We start from the raw sequence: 14,650 nt of genomic DNA, 5'->3' as shown, positions 1-14,650 counted from the left end.
ATACCTTGGTTTAAACAAGCTTCAAAAGAACATGGCATCCATGAAAAAGAAAAATGAAATAAACAAAAGACAGTTAAAGTTCTGAGCAAGAAATTACTAAAAAATTGTTAAAAAAAAAGAAAAAAACATTAGGTGGTATTAAAATAATAATAATGATATGTTTCCCTGATGGAAAATCCAAAAAAATAAAAATCGAAAATTTGGACCCAGACCTCCTCAGTCGCGTTCAATTGCCCCCCTTAAAAATCAAATCCGATTCAGATTCAGATTCAATTTTAATTGTCATTGTCAGTGTACAGTACAGAGACAACGAAATGCATTTAGCATCTCCCTTGAAGAGTGACATAGCAAACGATTTGAATAAAAAAATAATAAGTGTCCGGGGGGGGGGGGGGGGGGGGGCGTACGCCCCACGTTGGGAACCACTGGTTTAGAGATACAGTGTGGAAACAGACCCTTCCGCCCAGCGAGCCTGTCGACCCATACACTGGTTCTATCCTACACACTAGGGACAATTTACAGAAGCCAATAAACCTACAAACCTGTATGTCTTTGGCATGTGGGAGGAAACCAGAACACCTGGGGAAAACCCACACGGTCACAGGGAGAACGTACAAACTCTGTACAGGCAACAGCCTGTAGTCAGGATCGAACCCGGGTCTCTGGCGCTGTAAGGCAGCAATTCTACCGCTGCGCCACTGTTCCTGAGGCACGAGGTATGACAGATGTTGGAACCTTGATCAAGGCACGAGGTGCTGGAGAAGCTCTGTGGGTCAGGCAGCATCTGTGGAGGGATCGGACAGACAACGTTTCTGGTGCGTGCCTTAGAAGTTCCCCAACAGGAAACAAAGATGCACTGTGACATCAACTCCCAAGTGAAGACCGAGTCGAAGACATTCAAAATGTAACAACAAGGAACAGTTGATGCTGGATCAAGTCCACACCGACCAGCGATGAACCTACAAACCTGTACATCTTTGGAGTATGAGAGGAAACTGGAGCACCCGGAGAAAATGATACACTGGTTCTATCCTACAGGCTGGGAACAATTTGCAGAAGCTAATTGACCTACAAACCTGCATTATTTGGAATGTGGATGGGAACCGGAGCACCCGGAGAAAACCTGGGTGATCTTTGATGAGGAGAAGGAAATTCTTGTCTTTGTGAAATTTCAGTTGGTTGTGATACCCTTTAGATAAAACAACAAGCTGGTTCATCATTGTCTCATGAAGTTATAGTGTTCGGAATGAAAAGCTGATTTATAAGCAGTGCAGTGCCAACAGTGAGAGCAACTTCTTTATCACTTAATGTGAGATCAATGATCCATACAGCGCAAGAACTCAAAACCCCTCGCAACTTCACTGCTTCACTGGCCCCGTCTTCTCAGTCAACGCTCAGGGTCGAAGATGACTTGCTACTCTCCCTTTTCTGTGGTCTTGAGTTTAGACTTTAGAGATACAGTGTGGAAGCAGGCCCTTCGGCCCACTGAGTCCGTGCCAACCAGCGATCACCATGTGCACTAGCATTATCCTACACACTAGGGACAACTTACAATCTCTACCAAAGCCATAAAACTACAAACCCGCCCGTCTTTGGAGTGTGGGAGGAAACAGGAGCACCCAGAGAAAACCCACGCGGTCACAGGGAGAACATATAAACTTTGTACAGACAGAGCCCGTAGTCGGGATCGAGGTTGTGTCTCTGGTGCTGTGAGGCAGCAACTCTACCACTGTACCAACTGTGCAGTCCCTCCAAACACTAAACTAATGAGTTAGCTGATGTAACCAATGTGGGCCCTTCAAACTTGCCACAGGTGAAGTAGGACATAGAACAGCACAAGACAGGATCAGGCCCTTCAAGCCCACAATGCCTGTGCTCAACGTGATGCCAAGTTAAACTACTCAGCCTGCACTGCATGTGACCCATATCCCTCTATTTCCTGCCTATCCATGTGTCTTCCTAAAAGTCTCTAAAATGCCACTATTGTATCTGCCTCCACCACCACCCCTAGCAGCACGTTCCAGGCACACACCGCCCACTCTGTAAACAATTGCCCAGTGCATCTTCTTTGCCCCTCTCACCTTAAAGATCTGCCCTCTAATCTTCTAGTCTTGGACATTTCCACCCAGGGAGAAAAGGTTTTGACCCTATCTAGGCCTCTCATAATTATCTATTTAGACTTCCATCAGGTCTCCCCTCAAACTCCGGCGCTCCTGAGAAATGGGCTCTTGAAGTTATAGTGTTCGGAAATGAAACGCTGATTCATACGTAGTGCGGTGCCAACTTTGAGAGCTATTTCTATATCACTTAATATGCGATCAATAATCCATACAGTGCAGGAGCTCAAAAAGCCTCATCAACCTCATTGCCTGTCCCCATCTTCTCAGTTAAGGATGAGGGAGGAGAATGACTTACACCTCTCCCACTTCAATGGGACCTGCGGTAGCTAATAACACCCATGTGAGACCATCAGTCTTTGCCACAGTGAGTATTAGGTCTACACAGGTCAGGTCAGGTTTGTACACTCTTCCATTTATAAATATATTCCATGCCACTATTGTATCTGCCTCCACCACCACCCCTAGCAGCACGTTCCAGGCACACACCGCCCACTCTGTAAACAATTGCCCAGTGCATCTTCTTTGCCCCTCTCACCTTAAAGATCTGCCCTCTAATCTTCTAGTCTTGGACATTTCCACCCAGGGAGAAAAGGTTTTGACCCTATCTAGGCCTCTCATAATTATCTATTTAGACTTCCATCAGGTCTCCCCTCAAACTCCGGCGCTCCTGAGAAATGGGCTCTTGAAGTTATAGTGTTCGGAAATGAAACGCTGATTCATACGTAGTGCGGTGCCAACTTTGAGAGCTATTTCTATATCACTTAATATGCGATCAATAATCCATACAGTGCAGGAGCTCAAAAAGCCTCATCAACCTCATTGCCTGTCCCCATCTTCTCAGTTAAGGATGAGGGAGGAGAATGACTTACACCTCTCCCACTTCAATGGGACCTGCGGTAGCTAATAACACCCATGTGAGACCATCAGTCTTTGCCACAGGTGAGATATTAGGTGCTACACAGATGGTCAGGTCAGGTGGGTAGTTTTGGAGGTGGTACACTCTTCCATTTATAAATATATTCATATAGTCATACTAGACTAAGTGGGACCCGTTGGGTCCCAGCATCACATGGGATGGCTGGTCACCAACGCAATATTCCGCCTCTCCACCAATTCCAATATTGCCTGCCAGTGGAGGGGTGGGGGCTTTCTGTTGCGCTAGTATGGGTGTGGCGGGCCGAAGGTACTGGTTTTCAGAGGGCTAGTATAGACATTGTGGGCCAAATGGATTCTTGGGCTGGCAGCCAACTGTTGCAACGATTTTAAAAGCCAAGCCAAGGCAAACAATTTGGCTGTAGCCACCCGACAACCAAAATTCATTTTGTGAACACAAAATTAAAGAAAAAAGCGAGGCAAACAATTGGGCTGCAGACCCTTCCAGGGTCTGGCAGATAATGAGTGAGGGAATACACTTCCGGGTTTTAAAGTCCCTCCCCCATGCTTATGTAGAAACAAGGAACTGGTTTACCAAGGAAAGACACAAGTATCTCAACGGGTCAGGCAGCATCCCGAGAGTACATGGATATGTGACATTTCGGATCAGGACCCTTCTTCACACTTTCTAAACTGAGTTTACTATATTCTGCAACTGCTATGCTGCTGCTATTTAGTTACTCCACCATTTTGTGTCTTTTTTTTGTAAAACAGCTCCTCCAGTTCCCTTATCGAAAATCAATCTCTCATTCAACACTTTCCTCTCCCCATATTTCCCTTTATCCGTGACCTTGTGTACTAATGACACCTCTTAAACTCCTGCACACCAAAGAGAAACATCCCAGCCTATCCAATCCTGCCCTATAACTCAAGCCTGCATCCTGGTGAATCTCTTCTGCATCCTTTCCAAGGTAATAGCATCCTTCCTGTAGCCGGGCACACGCACTACCTCAAACATGACCAACTCAGTCTAGTTACAACTTACTGCCTGAACACGGCAAGCCTCTTTCACTAAAGGACGACACAAAGTGCTGTAGTAATTCAGCAAGTCAGGCAGCATTTTTGGACCTTCAGATGGAGGATAGGTCCTGACCGGAAATGTCACCCATCCTTCCTTTCCAGAGATGCTGCTTGACCCGCTGAGTTACTCCAGCCATTTTTTGTCTATCTTTGGTATAACCCAGCACCTGCAGTTCTTTGTTTCCACACTGAGCCTCTTCCACTCTTTATCGACTGTCAGGATGACATTCCAATGGTATTTGCTGATTATACGTGAGTGAATACTTTGCAACAATAATGGGTTTGAATACGGTCAGTGATTCTTTATCATCACCTGCACTACAGACGTATGGTGGAATTATTTTTTTGCACGCAGTTCAGCAAAGTATTGCCTTACCTAAGCACAGGGGTGTTGGAGGCAGATACGATAGTGAAGTTGAAGATTCTTTTGGATAGGCACATGGATATTCAGGAATGGAGGGAGATTGATCACATGTAGGCAGAGGAGATTAATTTAATTTGGCATTATATTCAGCATGGCCATTGTGGGCCAAAGGGTATGTTCCTGTGCTGTACTGTTGTATGCAGAAATAAGGAAGCGCAGATGCTGGTTTACCAAAACGACAAAGTGCTGGAGTAATTGAGTGGGTCAGGCAGTATCTCCATTCTCCAGAATTTCTCCAACATTTTCAGAATAAAAGGGCATACCTTCAGGAAGGAGATGAGGTGTAATTTCTTTAGTCAGAGGGTGGTGAATCTGGCATTCATTGCCACAGACGACAGTGGAGGCCAAGTCAATGGGTATTTTTATAGCTTCTTCATTAGTAAGGGTGTCAAACATTATGGGGAGAAGGCAGAAGAATGGGGTTGAGAGGGGAAGATAGATCAGGCATGATAAAATGGTGGCGTAGACTCGATGGGCTGAATGGCTTAAATATGCTCCTATGATATGAACATGAACTTTCTGTACAGTTCTATGTTAAAATTCTGGCTCTGGGACACTTAGTCAGAATAATTATCAAGCTATGATATGTCTGGAATGTAATCATTGTAATGCTATTTAGATGGTTGACTGCAGAGGCCAATTGGGAGAGCAAGGAGCAGCCTCACCCCAGCCATCCTCTTCTCCCCTCTTGGAGATGGTCCACTGTGAGCTAGGAGATTATACAGACACTGAAATTCAACAGGTCTGAAAAAGGGTCTCAACCCGAAATGTCCCCCATTCCTTCTCTCCAGAGATGCTGCCTGTCCCTCTGAGTTACTCCAGCATTTTGTATCTACCCTATCGATTTAAACCAGCATCTGCAGTTCTTTCCTACACATTGAAACTCCACAGGACGGCAGTGAAACTCGTACGACGACAAGGGTGGGGGAAGCAAGAGTTGACTTGACCCAATAGGGCTCTGTTGCCGGAGATTGCCGAAGTGAAGGGAAACGAGCGAGAGGTGTCGCCTCGGCGTTGCCGGAGATTGCCGAAGCGGGTTCGGCTGCTGGAGGTGCGGGTGGTTTGCCGAAGTTGCGCCTGGTGCTGAGTGCGTCCCGAAGCCTGGCTGGCGGAGCTGAGAAAGCGGCGAAGAGAGGGGGCGAGCTTTGAAACTCATCAGCGCAACAAACCTGCCCGCGATCCCAGCGTGAAGCGGAGCAAGCGGGAGAGACAAGCGCCAGGCACAAGCGTTACAGAATCATTGGAAAAGTGCAAAGACTGCCTTGCGGTAAGTGCAAAAATGTTGGAGCAATGTGGAGCTTTGCAACGTGAAAGTACCTGAAACATGTCAAAAAAGTGAAAGGCTATCACTGTGTAAATTGCATTCAGTAAATCTTGCAACAATTCAAAGCACTACCATCAAATTAGCAGCAATTAGATTCATGTGATTGCTATTTTGCATTGAGAATGTGAACATGTATTTTATTTGTAATGTAATGAATTATAGACGTTGGTTTATTTCTGTTGAATGAAAGTTTGAGACTGTTCCCAAGACATTGTTGCTTTGCGAGCAGCGGGAGATAATTAAAGTAATGTTATGGGGGAATTGTTTTTTATTGGAAGATTATGTGCAAAGACTACGTGAGAAAGCCAGGGTTTTCTTTGGGGGAAATAGACAATGGGAAGTATTTTAAGTTCCACGGTGAACACAAGGTAAACCGATTGCAGTGTGCGGCTTCATTCACTCGGGAGGGCGATGTTCAGCTCGGCTCCTGCTCGCCCGAGTTGTTGGGCTTTTCCAATGAGAAGCTGCTATATTTTCGCCGTTCTTGGCTGTACATTGATGCACCAGTCTCCAAATTTACTGCCGTCCTTTCGATGGATTAAAACATTGGTTGGAACTATACTGCGATGTTCAATCTGACCCCACACCCTGGTTGAGGGGAATTGTACCAGTGTGGAAACAGGCCCTTCGGCCCACACTGACCAACATGCCCCCTCTACACTAGCCCCATCTGCCTGCGTTTGGCCCGTATCTCTCTAAACGTGTCCTTCCATGGACCAGTCTAAATGCATCGTAAACGTTGCGATGGGACCTCCTCCAGCACCTCGTTCCATACACCCACCACTCTTTGTTACCCCTCAGGTTCCCATTAATTCTTTTGCCTCTCACTTTAAACCTATGTCATCTGGTCCTTGATTCTCCTACTCTGGGCACGAGACTGTGCGTTTCGCCGATCTATTCCTCTCATGATTTTGTATACCTCATTAAGATCACCCCTCATCCTCCTGTGCTCCAAGGAATAGGCTGCTCTACCTCTCCCTATAGCTCAGGCCCTCGAGTCTTGGCAATATCCTCGTAAATCTTCTCTGCACCCTTTCCAACTTGTTCCAGGACTGGATATTTATCTAATTCTAATCTCCCTTCACCAGGGTAAAAGCCTGTGATAAAATGTAATGAAAAGGAACTGCAGATGCTGGTTTATACCAAAGGTAGTCACAAATTCCTGGATTCAGATTCAGATTCAACTTTATTGTTATTGTGCAGTGTACAGTACAAAGATAACGAAATGCAGTTAGCATCTCCCTAGAAGAGCGACATAAATACGAGCAATAAATAAATCTATTTACGTGCAACTCAGTGTGTCGGGCAGCATCTCTGGAGGAAATGGACAGCTGATGTTTCAGGTGGAGACGCTTTTTTAGACTTTATCCTTGATCTCCCCACATCACCATGTATATCCCTTGTTGCCCTTATCCCTAACCAGTCTGAAGAAGGGTCTCGACCCGAAATGCCACCCGTTCCTTCTCTCTAGAGATGCTGCCTGTCCCACTGAGTTACTCCAGCTTTTTGTGTCTATCTTTCTCCTTGAATATCCTTGTTAATCACTCAAAGTGGTTTACAAGTAAACTATAAAACCTGATGGATGATATGGATAGATACTGGCCGTCACCTCCAAGTGAGTAGATCTGTTAATATGTTCATGTCATAGGAGCAGAATTAGGCCATTCGCCCTAACAAATCTATTCCATCATTCAATCACGGCTGATCTATCTTTCTCTCTCAACCCCATTCTCCTGCCTTCTCCCCATAACCACTGACACACGTACGAATCAAGAATCTGCTGATCTCCACCTTAAAAATGCCCAATGACTTGGCCTCCACAGCCGTCCGTGGCAATGAATTCCACAGATTCACCACCCTTACTGGAATGATGATCAACATTTAATTTAAATAACTCATACCCATGGGAAGATAGACACAAAATGCTGGAGCATAACTTAGCGGATCAGGCAGTATCGCTGGAGAACATGGATAGGTGATGTTCTAGGTCGGGCCTCGTGTTTTACCTAATAAGCTAGTATTGGTTGCATTGGTGGGAACAGATCAAAGCTGATATTGGTAACTGGCAGGCTAAGTTAGTATTCAGTGAGAAATTGTTGTACCCTGGCTATCATTGTCAGAATCACACAGGCAAGATGTGTAGAAAGGAACTGCAGAAGCTGTTTTTTTTTCAAAATCAGTAAGCATCTCGCAAGGAAAAGGACGGGTGATGTTACGACCCAAAGCATCGCCCACATCTTTTCCCCAGACATGCTGTCTGACCCGCTGAGTTACTCCAGCATTTCGTGTCTTTCACATGGCTACGAGTGATTTAAATTAAATGCAGAATATCATTCAGTCCATTAATAGCAATTTGTGTCCTATTTGTTGAAATTAGTCAGCGATAAATATGAAAAGACCAAAGCTGTGTTATCAATGGGAAAACAGGTTGTTGATAAAGACGTTCCTTATTTTTTTTTATCATACTTCAAATACTTGAAATAGGTTGCGATACCTTGCACTGTATCCTTTCAAAAATGTCAGGAGTTGGGAGTGGTTAAAAGAAATAAGAGTTGTGAATGGCCCATTGTTCAACCTCTGGATAACTAGCATTTCGGGAAATATTTATTGCTCCAACTCATTTTGAATGTGTTAATTATTTTTTGAAAACAAAGAGTAATATATATGGCCTAGTCAGTGCCTTAGTGCACACAAGTTGAATATTTGTTAATTAATGTACGCAAACTGGTGTGGTGTTCCTTAGGACTGTGATTAAAAGTGATTCACCCGGGATCATTTGGTTGTGCCATGTCTTTTAACCCTGCTCTGCAGATGGCGATAGTTTTTTAGTTTAAAATCGACAGTCTGTCCTCTTTAGTTTTGACCATTGCATTATTCCACAGACGATTTCTTCTACTTTGGATAAAAGACTCAGTGCATTTATCCGATCTTACACACCTCTATCCCCTTACGATCATCCCTCATCCTCCTGTGCTCCAAGCAATAAGGTCCCAGCCTGCTCAACCTCTCCCTGTAGATCAGTGCTGAGTGCTCCAGTTATCTCTCACATCCTAAAGACGTGCAGGTTTTGTAGGTCTATTGGCCACTGTAAATTGCCCCTTGTGTGTGTAGAGAGTGGATGAGAAAGCAGCGGGTAGAGCTGCTGCCTCACGGCGTCGGCGAGCCACGTTTGGTCCTGATCTCGGGTGCTTTACACATTTTCCCTGTGAATGCATGTTTCCTCTGGATGCTCAGGGTTTACCTTCACATCCCAAACATGTGCGGGTTTGTAGGTTCAGTTGCCTCTATATTATCCCTGATGTGTAAGGAGTGGATGAGGAAGTGGGATAAGATAGTGTGAACGGGTGAACAATGGTCAGTGTGGACTTTGTGGATCGAGGAACCTGTTTCTGTGCTGTAACTTTCAATCTATTAATCAAGATGGGGTTGGCATGAAATGCTGGAGTCAGTCAGCGAGTCAGGCAACATTTCTGGATAAAAGGAGTAGGTGATGTTTTGGGTCAAGACCCTTCTACAGACTGAGAGTCAGAGGAGAGTGAAAGTAGAGGTATGAAAAAGACAAATCGGAGCCAGCACCAATGACCAAGAAAGATGGAGCCCACAATGGTCCATTGTTGGCTATAGACAAAGTGATAATGAAGAGATCTTCACAGTGAAACTCCATGTATATAGGGATATTTGATGGTACTTGGTTAATGTCTTGAAGACAGCATCTTCAACAAACTGCACTCCCTTGCACTGCACTGACATAAGTCATTAACAAACACTGAAAATTGGAGACACAAGAGACTGCAGATGCTGGCATCTTAAGCAAAGAACACAATATGCTCAAGTAATTCGGCGGTTCTGGTAGCACCTGTGGAGGGTATGAATGGACAACATTTCAAAATGGGACCTCTCTTCAGTCTGAAGAAGGGTCTTGACCCAAAACGTCACCAATTCCTTCTCTCCAGAGATGCTGCCTGTCCCGCAGAGTTACTCCAGCATTTTGTGTTTACCCTCTCTTCTGACTGATGGAGTGAGGGGGAAAAGTGGAAAGAAAAGTGGCTTGGGCAGCTTGGTAGTGGGGGTTTACTAGAAATTCAAAGTTTATACAATTGGGTTGTAAGCTACTGAACAGTCATGTATGTAGTAAAAGTGAATACGATGAACGTATTATTTGTACATAGATATTCAGTTTAGTTTAGTTTATCGTCATGTGTACTGAGGTGCAGTGAAAAGCATTTTTTGTTGTGTGTTATCCAGTCAGCAGAAAGACTATATATGATTACAATCAAGCCGTCCACAGCGTAATACAGGATAAAGGGAGTAATGTTTAGTGCAAGATAAAGTGCAGAAAAGTCTGGTTAAAGATAGTCTGACGGTCTCCAATGAGATAGATGGTAGATCATGACCACTCTCTGGTTGGTGATAGGATGGTTCAGTTGCCTTATAACAGCTGGGATGAAACTGTCCCCGACAGTTATAGAAAGTTATAGATATTCCTTTGATAGATTATTAATTACAATTGCCTGTGAATAATACGCGGGAAAGGTTTTGTGTTTTGCATATTGAACTGTTTTTAAATGCATGACATTCTGTTAGTCTGCAGGGACTTTGATTTCCTTATGCAATTCAATCAGTCAACATTGACTTATACCATGTAAGTTTAGTTGACGTACACTATTAGTCACATCTTTCATAGATTGACTAATCACTTTCTAGATTTTGGTCTCCAGTATTTTCCTTCTACACACGTGGGTCAAACTCGTCGGTAATAATCATGTATTCTTTTTCAAACGGAGCTTGGCATAGCTTGATGGGTTCCTGATAAATCTTGCATATGAAATTTGCATTAAAACCTCAGCAACCTTCTGCGTAGGAAACTTTAAATTTATCATGAATTGCAAAGCCTAATTAATGGAATCTAAAGTGGGGTTCAGAAAGTTGGGTTACGGAAATTAACATTGAGAACAATCTCAAATATTTTACTTGCTTTAGAATTTTGTTTAAAGCCTCTGGATTGTTTACATTTTGTGAAGAATTGTCAGCAAATGCATTCACTCTTGGAAATGGCATTTCCCATTGAATGGATTTTATTTTTCTTTGACGCTGTTTGTTTGTCTGTGCATTCAGCATGAATTTATTCAACATTTCACAGGATTAGATGCTTTGTATAATATGTGTTTGTTGACTGTGTGGTGTGTTGCGTGGCTCAGGGTTGCTTCCTTGTAGGTGATGTCCAATTTCTCTTGAGCATGCGATCCCTCACCTTGTATACCCTGTACTGTGGCAGTAATTCTTCATGTATGCGCTCCTCTAGGGCAGCACAGTGGCACAGTGGGTAGAGCTGCTGGCCCACAGTGCCAGAGACCCCAGGTTCGATCCCGTCCTCTGGGTGTTCTCAGTGTGGAGTTGGCATGTGCTCCCTGTGACTGCACGGGCGTCCTCTGGGTGTTCTGGTTTCCTCCCACATCCCAAAGACGTGTGGTTTTGTAGGCTAATTGGCCCTTTTAGATGTGAGAGGGATTACACGGAATTGGTGAGAACCGGCGATCGATGATGAGATGGACCACAGCTATTTACAATATGCATTAATGATTTAGATGAATGAATTAAAAGTAACATTAGCAACTTTGCAGATGACGCAAAGCTGGGTGTGAACTGTGAAGAGGATGCTAGGAGGATGCAGAGTGTCTTTAACAGGTTGGGTGAGTGGGCAGATGCATAGCAGATGCTGTATAATGTGGATAAATGTGAGGTTCCCGATGTTGGGGAGTCCAGAACCAGGGGCCACAGTTTAAGAATAAGGAGTAGGCCATTTAGAACTGTGATGACAATAGACAATAGGTACAGGAGTAGGCCGTTCGGCCCTTCTAGCCAGCACCACCATTCAATGTGACGAAAATCTTTTTCACCCAGAGAGTTGTGAATTTGTGGAATTCTCTGCCTCAAAAGGCAGTGGAAGCCGATTCACTGGATGCATTCAAAGAGTTAGATAGAGCTCTTAGAGCTAGCGGAATCAAGGGATATGGGGAGGAGGCAGGAACGGGGTACTGATTGTGGATGATCAGCCATGATCACATTGAGTGGCGGCGCTGGCTCGAAGGGCCGATTGGCCTACTCCTGCACCTATTGTCTATGTATCTATGTATCTATGAACTTGATGGGCCGAAAAGCCTGATTCCATGCTGTATCTTTCAATCAATCAATGTGCAGGTCTACCACTGATTTTCTGGCAACTGGTGGTCTGGCACCTCCTTCAATCCAGACATAATTACGGGAGCGCAATTTAAATTCCGCACGGAAGTCCCCCTGGAACCGTGGCCAGGGGAGACAGCCAATCTCAACCTCATTAGGACTTCCGCAGCCGACCGGTGGGTCAAATATCCCCCCTGTGGCCGGGGCTCTGGAACTCTGGCCCGGCTGGAGCCAGCAGATCCATTCCCATAGCCGACTTCTGAGGCCGAATTTACGGGCCGGTAGAGTTGGACTCCTCTCAGAGGCCATGACCTCTATTGGGCCTGTAAAACAGATAAGCTAGAAATGCTTTAGAACCAAGGGTGCTGGACAATCGATCGTGGACCTGCGTCATCTCATCGATATGCCTCCATTTCTTAATAAGATGATATGTGTTATTTAGCCTCCCCATTGTAACTCAACTGCACACTTCTATCAGTAGTTTTAAATACAATATGTTTTGTAATAAGGAAGAGTGATGAATATTTAACTCAACGGGTTATTGTTTTTCTGAGGCTGGTAATGAAAGGAATTGACAGATACTTGGAAGGGAGGAGAATAAAGTAAGATTAATGGCTTCTCCTGGAACTACCAGGCATTGAGTGGTTAACAAACTGAATAATGTCTCATCAGTGACAAATTGTAAATCTTAATACAGCTGCACAAATGTTGAAATTATTTCCAGATATCAATTTTATTTAAGAATGATAGTCAGATAGAATAATACAGCATAGAAACAGGCCCTTCGGCCCAACTTGCCCACACCGACCAACATGTCCAATCTACACTAGCCCACCTGCCTGTGGTTGGCTGATATCACAAAAACGCAAACCTTGGGTGATATTTTTTGTTTGTCCCTGTCATAAACATAAATATATACTGTAAGGCAATATATAAGTATATTTATTTATTTGAATTATTCAAAAATGCAGTTTTGTATTTATTTCTGGTTTTATTTGCAAAATTTACCTTCTTAATTTCAAACAATAAATGGTTAAGATGGTAGTAATGAAACTTTTACTGAAAATCGTCCTTGTGTTTGTATCGCAACTTCTCCTCCTAAAGGTACTCAAAGTACTTGGCAGCTTGTTAAAATGCAATCAATGTTCTCATGGCAGCCATGTTTGCATCTTCTCACAGTACACTCATGATTTAAAAGGTGAACATTTGTCAGAGTATTCGGAAGATCTCTGAAGTAGTGATAGAGAGAAGTATGAAACAGTATGCAAGAGTTGGAGACGATTAATATGTCATAGTCATACAGCACGGTAGCTGACCATTCAGCCCAACTTGCATACACCAATCATCATGCCCCATCAACACTCGTCCCACCTGCCTGAGTTTGGCCAATATCCCTCTAAACATGTCCTATCCATGTACCTGTTTAAATGTGTGTGATTGTACCTGGTTCAACTAACACCTCCAGCAGCTCGTTCCACAGTCCACCTTTTGTGTAAAACAAAAAGTTGCCCCTCAGGTTCCTATTAAATCTTTCCTACCTCACATTAAACCTATGTACTCTGTTTCTCGATTCCCTTACTTTGGGCAAGATTCTGTGCATTTACCTTATCTATTCCCCTTATGATTTTGTGCACCTCAAAATGATCACCCCTCATCCTCCTGTGCTCCAAGGAATAAAGTCGTAGCCTGCTCAACCTCTCCCTATAGCTCAGTCACATGAGTCCTGGCAACATCCTCGTAAATCATCTCTGCACCCTTTCCTGCTAGTAAGGTAACATGTTTCTTTTACAGTCTGCATGAATCAAGATTATATTTTATTAAAAATTAATATTAGTGCCACGGTCTAATCACTTAGTAGCAATGCTTCAGGGTAGATACACAGAATTTGAAGTAGAGTCTGGACCCAGAGATGCCGCCTGACCCTCTGAGTTACTCCAGCATTTTGTGTCTTTTTATGCAATATTGCAACCGCATAGTCATACATCATGGAAACAGGCCCTTCAGCCCAACTTGCCCATGCCGACCAACATGCCCCATCTACACAAGACCTATCTGCCTGCGTTTGGCCCATATCATTCTAAACCTATCCTATTCATGTACTTGTCTAAATGCTTCTTAAACGTTGCAGAAAATTCCGAAAATGCTGATACATCATTCTGGGTAAATACTCTGGTCAGTTCAGCCTTCTCTCCAGTACCTGCCTCAACTACCTCTTCCGGCAGATCATTCTATACACCCCCCCCTCACCCTTTGTGCAAAAATAAGTTATCCTCGGGTTCCTATTAAATCTTTCCCCCTTCAGCTTAAACCTATGTCCTCCTCTTCTCAATTCCTCTACCCTGGGCAAGAGACTCTGTGCGTCTACCCGATCTATACCACTCATTATTTTGTACATCTCTATAAGATCACCCCTCATCCTCCTGCACCCCAAGGTATAAAGTCGTGATCTATTGTGATAGTACCTGCTGGAGGTAACTTGGTTACCTTCATTAATTCTGACTTGCATTGTGTGAATTTTTTGTAAGTATCTGGAATGTATTCAACGAAGGGTCATGCTCCTCATTTAGCAAGAACATACAGTATTCAATGCACATTGTTGTGCAAAAGCCTATAATTTTTCACATCTGATATGAAGCCAAGATCTCACCT

At 43.9% G+C, this 14,650-nt stretch overlaps 1 protein-coding gene across 1 annotated transcript in view; it reads left to right on the top strand.

Annotated features, from left to right (window-relative positions):
• Positions 1-5,357: 5,357 nt before the first annotated feature.
• Positions 5,358-14,650, top strand: part of bmpr1ba (bone morphogenetic protein receptor, type IBa) — a 405,420-nt gene continuing 396,127 nt past the window's right edge. Inside the window, exon 1 of the mRNA XM_055641394.1 lies at positions 5,358-5,764. The gene's annotated coding sequence lies outside the window, so the exon portion shown is untranslated. The remainder of the gene's footprint in view (positions 5,765-14,650) is intronic.

The sequence above is a fragment of the Leucoraja erinacea genome, chromosome 1, assembly GCF_028641065.1.
Source record: "Leucoraja erinacea ecotype New England chromosome 1, Leri_hhj_1, whole genome shotgun sequence".
NCBI classification, from domain to species: Eukaryota; Metazoa; Chordata; class Chondrichthyes; order Rajiformes; family Rajidae; genus Leucoraja; species Leucoraja erinaceus.
This window is presented reverse-complemented; position numbering and strand designations above follow the sequence as displayed.